Here is an 11,444-nt window from a genome sequence, read left to right on the forward strand (position 1 = left end):
GGTACATCATGAGACCACTAGGTTGCTTTGGGGCTTTTGCTAAAAAGTGACAAACTTCTGTCTTCACGTGGACACTGCCACCAATTCTCAAGGGAGATTGCGTGGAGGGGGACAGTCCCCTTATACAGGGACACGGAGGCAGGGATCCTGTCTTTGTGCGGAAGCCTCGGAGCACCCCCCGAATAGCCAAGGGCTGGTGGACAGACAGCCCAACACTGCCCTAGTGGGGATCAGCATCTCACAGCAAGTTTAAGAAACTTGCCTTATTCTCAGTAACCCAATCATTGGTCCTGTTCAAGTGGGTAGAAATGAAACCTGCTTTGGTACTGCAGCACTCTTCTGTGTGTGCAGAGCCCCTGTGCAGTCTGTTTTAAGTTCACTGATGATATTTTCCTTCAAGATCTGGTTCCCAAACCCTGCCTATTTTTCATTATTCTTAACATACCCGCTCTCCCGCCCCTGTTAGCCGCACACTGGCAGTGACAGCTACTCCATCAGAGGAAGCCGAAGAGTTTGTCGCTCTGAAATACAAAAAAGTTCTCCGAGTTAATATTTGCTCTAGACTCCTTTCCCTCACCTCCCACTTGCCCTGTTGGTGCCTCAGGGTTTTAAGGAGGAAAAAGCCTTGTGATGCAGATGTGTTTACTGAAACAGCAGATCCAGAAAGAGGAAAATACAAAATGTAAAGCACTTTGCTTCTCAGCTTGAGCAGTGCCCTGAGCTTCCAGCACTCTCAGCTATTTGGGACGTACGCTTCCCCGAGTGAGACATACCGGTTATTAACCAGGCTCCTGCTGAGGTCCCATCATCAAGCTATGCCTAGAGCAGGGATCTTCTTAAAAAGGAAAAGTAAGGCAGAAGAATCTGTTGCTGTCCTCAGGCTCTCTCCCAAGTGGTCAGAGTCTGTGGGAACGATATCGAAAGCTGAGAAAGAAGTCAGGATTTTTTTTTTGTTTGTTTCCATGGAGACTGAAATTATCGCAGCGATTCCCTGCTTGGTTTTCAGCCCCTGAACCTGGTGCCTTTCCCGTTCCTGGGTGTTGTAGGTGTGCCCGGGATCAGCCCCGGCTTCCCCTGTGTGGGATGAGCAGAGATGGAGGGTCTGGGGCTCCGGGCATCCCTCGCAGGAGAGGCGAGACGATCTTTTGAAGGCAGAAGAGAAGCAAGATGTGCTTAGACTGCCCAGACCAACGCAGAAATTGCTCCTGGCTGAAGGCTCAGAAACCAGCAGCTGTGCTGGTGAATCCCGTCGGGTGCCTCTGTGTTCAGCTCGGCCGTGAGCACGGGGACCATGGGGCAGTGCCCGCGTCCCCAGCCCTGTGTCCCACTCGGCTTTCGAAGACGAGAAGCGATGAGCTGTTTCCGCACTGTTTTACTGCTCTGAGTGGATGCTGAATTCTCATCGTGTTTGTGATGACTTGAGTGTACATCTGGTTTGGTAGTGACACGGGTCTCCCTGGCTTCAGTACTCTGTTTCTGCTGGGTTTTGCTGTGGTTTATTCTGCTGTGTTTGATAAAGGGATTTTTTCTATTGCTTTTACAGTGCTTGATCAGTAATGATTATTGACAAAGATGGGCAGAGGCTTATGGAGATGGGCAGAGGCTATGCACATGATGAAATATCTTCTCATAACATTTAAGAACAACCATAATAAATATTAATTTCAGTCTCTTAGCTCAAGGCCTGGGGGTGACGGGTGTTCCTAACTGGGTGATCCTGACGGAGCGCTGCGGGCGCGGGGCTGATCTCTGTCATGTTTGGAGTGACCGCTCGCTCCGCGGGGGCTCTTTGCTCCTGTCTCGGATGCACAAAGCAGCGTGAGACAGGTAGCGCTCAGCTGTCGTCCATCTTTCCTGGGGACTTGTCACCGTCATTCTGGTGGCACATCTCTCTCTGGGACATATTGTTACACAGCTGCTGCTTTTATCCGAGTGTCCAGAAAGCAGACGCTGACGTGGAGCCCAGCGCCAGCTCTGCCCAGCGCAGCCCCAGACCCAAAACCCCATTTCACATTGAAGGAGAAGCTCTCCTGCTTATAAAGATAAAGCAAATCGAACCTTCTGGGGCAGTTGTTGCTCCCTGGGCTGGCCATGCCCGTGGCAGGGATGATGCCCCTCGGGGAGGCAAAGCCACGTTCCCGCTGCCCCGCAGAGCTCCTGTGCTGGCACCCTGCCGATGTTTGGGACGTGGGTGCGGGGGACAGTGGCCTTTGTCCTGCAGCCCGCAACTTGGCTGGTGCCGGCACTTATTTTATGGAAAATTGAATTTGTCATTTAGTTCCCTGCAGTGGAGACTTTTGGGGTGGTTTTTTTTTTTTTTTTAATCTGTTACTTTTTAATCTGTCACTTTGTTTTATCTAGCAAAGGTTAATTTGATATTCTTCCCTCACTCTGCTCTTCTTTCTTTTGTCAGCAAGTTCTTTGTTGTTATTTCCCGAAACACCGTGCTGCAATAGCTGCGCTGGCAGCTCTGCCTCTCTGTTGCTGGCTGGGTGATGCTGTGGGTCCCGTACAAATGCTCATTTACCACCTGGGAGTTAAATATTTATGGGAGATGCCTGGCTCCTGTGAGGAGTTCCTACCATTAGATGTTTCTCTGCGTATGAACATGTTTATTTTCAATAACTACTCCTAGGCAGATGATCCCAAGCTGATGCTGACAGAATTATTTGACAGCATCCCATGATATTTCAGCATCTAGTAAAGACGCAAAATCCTGAGGATGTTTTGCCGTTTATTTTCTCTTTAATCTGTTCTCTGTGTTGCTGAGAGCAGGAAATAGATTGTGTAGCTCTTAGCCTTGATAACGTCATGGTAATGTCCATCTTATTTGATCTGAAACCATTAAACACTGGAGGGAGACAGAGGGAAAATAACAGAGGGAGGGTGAGCGTTGAACCAGATAATTGTGTAAATGCCAAACTACAACCAGTCTCATTCACTGTGCGATGTCCTTTTGCCAGGAATTAGTGAGATGTATGTTCCAAGTAATGGCTTTTACCAAGGGTGATGGTGGGGAAAAAGATAAGTATTTGTATATAAAGTATCGAAAACATTGGGTAGTTACCACTTAGAAGGCAGCCTTGCTTTTTCAAATTAATGGTCCTTGTCAGCTGAAATACAGTATATATTGAAAACCCTTGAGAGCTAAAGATTTTTTTTTCATATGCACTCTTCCCCTCAACTTCAAGACTGGTCTTAATTATTTTCATGGGAAAATCAGTCTGGTTTGATGCCTCTTTTTGGTCCCATGGTAGCCCGGCAGAAGTCAGTGATTTGTTTGTGATGGGAAGGGGAGATGCCCCTGTACCTGGGCGGCAGGTCGCATCCTGCTCATGCTCGCTTTGAGCTGTCCCGAGCCCAGGGCACTTGGGGGAAGCTCAGGAAGGTTTTTGGGGCTGTTCCTTGCCCAGTGCAGCAAATTCACAACCAAAGCCAACCAGCAGCCTCCGTTCCTCAGTGCTCGTTTGGCACAGGGATGCACCGCTGCCCGAGGAGAGAGGCAAAGGCGGATTGACTCACAGCTCCTCAGAGGAGTTGCTGATTTATTCTGTGTTTGTACAAATATTTAATACAGGACGGGGATGGCCTGGGTGCGAGGAGTTGGTCTGAATGCAGTGGGACTGCCCGGCTGCAGTTACATCGCTCGGGGAGCACGGGTGAGAGCTGGATTTAGCGAAGGGAAGGGTCAAGTGCAGATGTGTGAGCAGCTCTGGAAAAGCCTGCACTGCCCTCGGAACGGCATCTGCAGTTTGCCAGCACTGCAGACTGGAAAGCGTGGGTCTGGATAGCGGCGGGGGAGCCTGGGGGTCTGCGTGGGGTGGATTCCTGACCTCAGGCTTCGTGGGTTGTGCCGAGTTGTGATCCCCGCAGAAGACATTATTGCTATTGAGGATAACTTGGTTAATGCTGATTTTATTTCGCACAGGGTGCAGTCACCCATTTGATTTTCATGTCGGCTTCCTCTCGGGGATGTGCAGGAGAATTCACCTGCAAAATACCAGATCCCTGCCTGGCTGAGCAATGTGTCCTTCGGGCAGTGAAAGAAACCCTGCTCCACTGTGCGGGGCACAAAGCCTCCCCAGGCGTGAGGAAGCCCACGTGAAAAAAGGGACAGCACTGTGCCGGGCTGGGAAACTGCAAATCAGCCAAAAGCAGGGCTGGAGACTACTTTGAAGTCACTTCTTCCCCGTGCAAATAAATCACTGACATCTAGCAGTGAATGGAGCACTGAGCCCTTCCTTTCTTTAACTGTCTCTGAGAAGCAAAGCGGTTGGGAATTTGCAGGAATCGCCCGGCTCAAGGGCTAAGGGAGGGGGGAAACACGACAGGGCAGCTTGCAGGAGCGCGGTGCTGCGTGATTGATGGTGATTTCTTCTTGCAGTTTCCTGCTTTTTCAACTTCACCACCCCATCTGGGATCGTGCTGTCACCAAATTACCCTGAAGAATACGGGAGCAGCTTGCACTGCGTTTGGTTAATTATAGCTAAACCCGAGAGCCGCATTCACTTGGCTTTCAATGATTTTGACGTGGAGCCTCAGTTTGATTTCCTAGCCGTGAAGGATGGAGGGACTGCTGAGTCTCCGGTGCTGGGGACCTTCTCAGGAAACCAGATCCCCTCCTCTCTGACCAGCAGCGGCCACGTAGCCCGGCTGGAGTTCCAGACCGACCACTCCATGGAGAAGAGAGGCTTCAACATCACCTTCACCAGTAAGTGCCTGATCCTTGCTTCTGGTTTCCATTTCAAGCTCTAAATTCTTGCTGAGGACTGATGGGCAAGAGTTCGATCTCGCTAAAACCATTGCAAATCCAGAGTCAGTCTGAAAATGGGGGATTACTGTAGATTTGCAGTCGGGTGATTGAGGATGGGTTTTAAGCTCAGAGCCGATGGCACGAGCTCTTTCTGGCTGTGAAGCTGAAGCGTCGTCCAGTGGTGAAAGAAACGGTTTGGCTCTGGATTATCTGCCCATGGAGAAGACAGGGTTTCTGTTCTCCCATCAGCCTGTTGGATAATGTGGGATTTCTGCTCGCCTTCCCTGCCTCCGTTCTGCTTGGTGAGGTGAGACGGTGCTTTGGGGACAGCTTGGTGCAGATCAGGAGGAGCTGTTCGATCTCAGACAGTTGTGTTCATCAGTCAATGGTGTCATCATTTACTGACACCTGAAAGCGTGCAGGACTTTGAAGATAAAGGGAAGCATATAGCAATGACTTGTAGTGTAAAGCATTGAGACTTCCACAGATTTGGCTTCACCTAAGTCCAGTCTTCAAAACTCAAATGAATGCTACGGTAATTTTATCCTCGTATTGTCCTATAATTTTCTAAAGAGCATTATTAAACCTATTCAGCAGAACTGATAAATGACTTTGTTATAATAGCCTTTAGTGGCACAGCTGAATTAATAGCCTTTCTAGCTGTGATTGCAAATCCTCTGTTTAAAAAAAAAAATAAAATCAGAGGTCTTAAGAAATCATTTGCCACACTACAGCAGGCTGAAGGCTCATCAGATGAAGCAGCTTGTGTATGGTGCTGCCACATACCCAGGATTGAGGTCCTGCAAGCAGGGAGGGGAGCCGCCTCGTCCAGAAACACCGGTGGTACCCTCCAGTACATATCTGCGATGCGTTGTACCCGTGCTGGGAGCTGTGGCTGTCCCCTGTATGAAGATGTATTTAAGCCAAATTTTTTTATTGTTGCAAATGATTTTTAAGTACACGTGAGTTAATCTGTTCTGACTGCTTGAGCTACCGAAAGGGAGCTCCTTTCTCAGGTACCTTGCCATCCCTTCCTTCAGTGTAGGTGTTGGGGTTATAATACAACAAGAGACTATAAGAGTAACAGTGCTTGGTAGGAAATCCAGAACTCATCGGAATTTGGTCAAGTGCATTAAAGCTCCTAAAGGCATGTGTGTGTAATGAATCTGGAGGCTTTAATCTTCCATACGCCGCTCATCTCTGAAGACCCCCTCCCAGCGTATGAAGATCTGGGACTTAATTGTGCCCTTAATGGGGAGGTAAGGCTGCAGACGTACGGTCGGACTGGTTGGCTGGCCGAGGTTTTAACTGCGGGAGAAGGGCAGGGCTTGAACAGCGCAATGGGGCTGTGCAATTCCAGACACAGCTTTGCAACACCAAGAGAGGTAATTGCTGTATGTCCTTCACTTTATCCTGGTCATGGTGACAAACAAGGTTGGGGACTGTATGGCAGAGAGTCACAGAACGTGCTGAGGGGACCCTTTGGCCACAGAGCCTTAAAGCTTTCAGGTTTTCTCATTAATGGTTAAAATATGTCCCCTCTATGCAGATACATGCACTGCATTTAGAGTTTTTAAAAATCTTTCTCTATTTTGAGTATTTGTGTATTTTCGTATGTGGAGGATGGGGAAGAAGTTGATTTGGTTCTGCAGGGTCTGTTCTGGCCCCTGTATCTCAGCACCTCCTGGATGCAGTTGGTTTTACTCTCATCCCTCCTCTCTGGGGCTGCAAATGAACTTGCAGGAGAAACAGGGAACAGAAAAATTGAAGCTGCATCAGCGAGATGAGAAGTTGAGTTGTGGGAACACATACTTGGATGTCTTAGTGGGTTAGAGAAGAGGTGGTGACACGGTTTCTGGGTGTCACGGTCTTCCCTGGGAGGAAGGTCCCCTGCCCAGGGGCAAGATCAAGGGCTGTTGTTTCCATCAGAAGGACTTGAAACTGTTGTTTAATTCCCAAGTTTGTGGTGCAATATTATTTTTTTTAAAATTGGACAGAGGTGGGGGAAACAAGTCACTCACTATTCTCTTACCTTCCCCTCTTAGCATTCAGGCATAACGAGTGCCCTGACCCCGGCGTGCCTGTGAACGGAAAGCGGTTTGGGGACAGCCTCCAGCTGGGCAGCTCGGTGTCCTTCCTTTGCGATGAGGGCTTCATCAGGACCCACGGCTCAGAAACCATCACCTGCATCTTGAAGGAAGGAAACGTGGTCTGGAACAACGCCGTGCTCAGATGTGAAGGTAAATGTCATCATCTTTCCTGCGAGTCTGCACGTGCACCCTGGAGGGAGGGTGATCCCCTGGTGTTTGCAGCCTTCTGGGGAACAGGATCATGGATTTGTCTGTCAAGGTCCTGGGGAGATAACCCAGAGCGCTGACCGTGACCCTGAAGGACTGGGGAAAAGAGAAGTGAAGAAAGAGGTGGTTAGAAGTGACAAGTCTTGCTCTGCCCTCTGTTCCCAGGGAAGCGATGCCCTGCGCTGGTATTTTCAGCAATTTGAGTAACAAGTGCTGTGCCGTTGAGATACCGCAGGGGAATATTGAGGCGTAATTTCGGTAATTGGTCATGCATTGTTCGAGTGGATGAGCAGCAGAAATGGCACAATCTGGCCCATTGTCTTTCAGGTTGAGAGAAAGTATCAATTGTGTTCAGTAACTTTCATGTAATAAGAAGTTGGACTTTTTTAATATTCTTATATAATGTTTCTTTCACAAGCAGCCGACAATAAAACGTCTGTAGGTTTGACTCAGAGTTTCCATTACTTTCACAAGCAGGAGCCTTTAAGTTTATGCATCTGTAAGTGTGGAAGGGAAACATACATTAAATAATACACTTTTAATCAACTTTTATCTTTGGAAGCTTTGATAACCTCATGCCATTAACTTGTGCTTTTTTCTCAGTGATCAGAGCGCTGGTTTCTTTGACTCGCCCTTCAGTCTGCGCTCGGTTAAGTGTACATTTTAATTAGCCTTTTTAAACAGGGAGGAAGTATATAGATCTAAAGTACTGTTTAGCGCTTGAAAAAGTTAATGGGGAAGAGACCTAAAAAAAAAAAAAAAAAAAAAAAAGAGTTGAAAGCTGGATAGAAGTCCTGACGGGAAATGATGTAGCTTTGGGGCAGAAAGGAGCCTCTTATTCAGAAATAATTGGTCAGGATCCAGTTGAGATGAGCTGACTTTCATCTCCTGCCCTTCAGATCAGCAGTGAAGGTTTGGGGCCAGCTTTCCATAGGTATTGGAGGTCATACCAAGGGTGAGGTTTTTGCTGGCCCTGGGTCGGGGCTCCAGCGGCTGCTCTGCAGGAGCCACGTCCCCTTGGTCCGCGAGGACTCAGCTGGGGCGATGGGCTTGGGTCTGTCTCGCGGGAGCTCCCAAAGGCTGTGACATTGTCACGCTGCCATGCAGGATGTGTGTGACCAGCACCGATGACTTGACTCAGCGGGACATGGAGAAACACCTGGATGATGGATCCTGCAAAGTGCTGAGCAGGGCGAACACAAACTCGCAGGAACAGACACAGTTTTCCATCCCATTCGATGATTTTTTAATTTTTTTTTTTAGAGGACAATACGTGCAGTTATTTAGGGCTATAGGATTTTGTACCTCTAGTCCATCAGATCTGCTGTCCTTTTTTTCCAGAAAAGACAATAATATACCTTCAGCTTCTGCGGGTGGCACAGGGGACCACAGGGTGGAATAAACGCCGTAGTCCTGTGATGTCCCTTGTGGTAGGAAAGACGTGACTCAATTACTGCAGATAGGAGAGATTTCCTGGCACCTGCAGCTACTGAAATGCAAACTGACCTTGCGGTTTCCTCTGGTTTTATATCTAATAGTTATTATTATACCCCGTCCCCTTAGAGCCACTGCACAAGGTCAGGCTGCTGACTCCCACGGAAACAATAGCAGGCTGCCGCGTCCTCCGTTTACGCTGAAAAGGCAATTTCTTACCAGCTCCTGTTATTTCCTCTGGTTCTGATTATTTTTAACACGTCAGAAACACCAACGCATGAAAGCAGTTGCATGGCAGGACAATGGTACATGTGATGATGCCAGAGCCGCTGTGATGCTCTTCACCTGAATTTTGTCCTTTTCCTCGTCCCCAGCGCCGTGCGGGGGCCACCTGACGTCACCCAGCGGAACCATCCTGTCCCCCGGCTGGCCCGGCTTCTACAAGGACTCGCTGAGCTGCGCGTGGGTCATCGAGGCCCAGCCGGGGTACCCCATCAAAATCACGTTTGACAGGTGAGTCGCCGTGGAATTCTCCAGCCTTTCCTCTTCGCGGTGGCTTGCGGTGGTCCCAGCCGTGTTGAGCTGTGGCTGCCCCCAGGGGATGGGGGACAAACGGCTCAGTGCTGGGTCTGGCAGCAAGGTTCTCTCTTTCTTTTTTTTTTTTTTTTTTTAATTGACTCCTGACAAGACATTAAAATTCACATAACATTCAAGAGGAAAAGAATGATGATTTTTTTTTTACCCTTCTCGTTTTGACTAACTCCTGCTCATTTGCAGCGCTATTTTAGACACATGTAGGACACGTTTTTTGGAGGCTGAGCGCCCACGTGCTCAGCCTCCCGAGGAGCAGCAGCAGCAGCGGTGAGCATCTTACCCTGGCTCAGGTGCCGACTCTTCTGCCTTGCCTGGGGTTTTTCTGTTCGAGGAGGGCTACGCTCTCCTGACCCTGGGTCCGTGTGTCTGAGAAGCGATTGTTCGTGGAGGGTGAGATGCTTGTTGCTGCAAAGGCTGCTCGGTGTCGGCAGATGAAGCAGGTGAAGGATCAGAGAGAAACCAGAACGCGCAGGAGGGGATGGCGTGTTCTGGGTGAGATGCTCGGCCAGCCGCGGGGCGGGCGGTGGAGGGGGCCCCGCGGATCGCCCCGTGGGCTGAGCTGCCTTCTCGTCACCGGAGCACAGCCAGGGCTGCAATACAGAGCAATCAGCTGTGCTGGTTTTTCACAGACGTGTTCTTGTGTCCCTTTCAGATTTAAGACAGAGGTGAACTATGACACCCTGGAAGTGCGAGATGGCCGGTCCTATTCATCCCCGTTGATCGGTGTCTATGATGGGACTCAGGTGCCCCAGTTCCTCATCAGCACCAGCAACTACCTCTACCTCCTCTTCACCACTGACAAAAGCCACTCTGACATCGGCTTTCAGATCCGATACGAAAGTGAGTGCGGGTTGTTGGTGTAATTACGCGCTCTCCAGCCGCACAATGGGCTCCATCAGAGCTGCCAGGCGGCCAGCGCTCGGGGTGATTGGAGAACGGGGAGTGAAGGAGCAGGCTCTGCTTTTTTACCATCTTGATTATTTTAGAATTTGGTTTGGTTTTTTTTTTTAGCATCTTCAGAATATTACCTTTATGATTCTATGATTCTTTGATTCTATGATTCTATTTTAGGAGACAGAGTTGAGTTCCTCTGTCCCTTTCATCCTCCTACTCTGGGGATAATCAGCAGGACTTTGAGCCCACGGGAGAGGCCGGACGGTCCCCCGGGCTGATGGCAGGCTCTGCAGCCCCAGGGTGCTCTGACACGAGCGGGTTTGTTTCCCGCAGCTGTGAAGCTTCAGTCAGACCACTGCCTGGATCCGGGCATCCCGGTAAATGGCCAGCGCCACGGGAACGACTTCTACGTGGGAGCGCTGGTGACGTTCAGCTGCGATTCGGGCTACACCCTGAGCGACAGCGAAGCCCTGGAGTGCGAGCCCAACTTCCAGTGGAGCCGGCCGCTGCCCAGCTGCGAGGGTAAGGGCTGCGGAGGAGAACATCAGCGGGACGTGCAAACGCTTCATTGCACTTCTGCTGCAAAAGCAAAGCAGCAATTGTGAAGTTTGCTATGACATCTCATCTGTGTGATTTGTTTGATTTCGATGTGTTGGGCTTTGCTTTGACGTTCATTTTTCCAGCTGCTGCTGGGTTTTGAATTCTTTAATTCTTTCTCTTTTATTTTTTTTTTTTTTTTTCCCCCCCAGCTCTCTGTGGAGGTTACATCCGTGGTTCCAGTGGTACCATCTTATCCCCAGGCTTCCCTGATTTTTATCCCAATAACTTGAACTGCACGTGGACAATAGAAACATCCCATGGAAAAGGTGAGAAGCCTTTAGCTGCGAGTGGTTTTCGAGATGGGCTGGAGGACGGTGGCCAGCCTGGGAGCCAAGCGCTCCCTGTGTAAACCAAGAGTTTTATCTCCAGGGTGGTGATGATGGTGGGTACCCGTGTGCTTGGCCAGTTCCCATTCCTGCCACCGCTCAAGCATTGTCTCTGGACACGGTGCAGAGGTTTTTGGTGTCACATCTCTCAATCCCTTCCAAGTGGAGAGGATTAGGAGGGAAGGATGGTCCCATATAAACCCCCAGAGCTGTGAGCCTGTGCGTTATCTTTAGTTTCAGACCTTTGTGGCAGTGTCCTCTGGAAGGGGATTTGGAGACCTGGTGTTGCTGGTAAAGTCACACGGAGGACGGGCGAGCTGCCACTGTCACCTCCGCAGTAATACACAATACTCGACAGCTTTGTTTTTCTTTGCGGTGCTGGATCACTCTCTCTATAACATTTCACAGATGGAGAAGTGGAAGCTGGTAGCAAATCATTTCCAGACGTGGGTCAGAACTCAGGCTCTCGGTTCCAGCTCTGTCCTAGTTCTGCAGCTCCCGTTTCCCGCTGGCCAGGAGTATTGCCAGCACAGAGGCTCAGCGCGG

Source organism: Pterocles gutturalis, unplaced genomic scaffold (assembly GCF_000699245.1).
Source record: "Pterocles gutturalis isolate BGI_N339 unplaced genomic scaffold, ASM69924v1 scaffold21591, whole genome shotgun sequence".
Classification (NCBI taxonomy): domain Eukaryota; kingdom Metazoa; phylum Chordata; class Aves; order Pterocliformes; family Pteroclidae; genus Pterocles; species Pterocles gutturalis.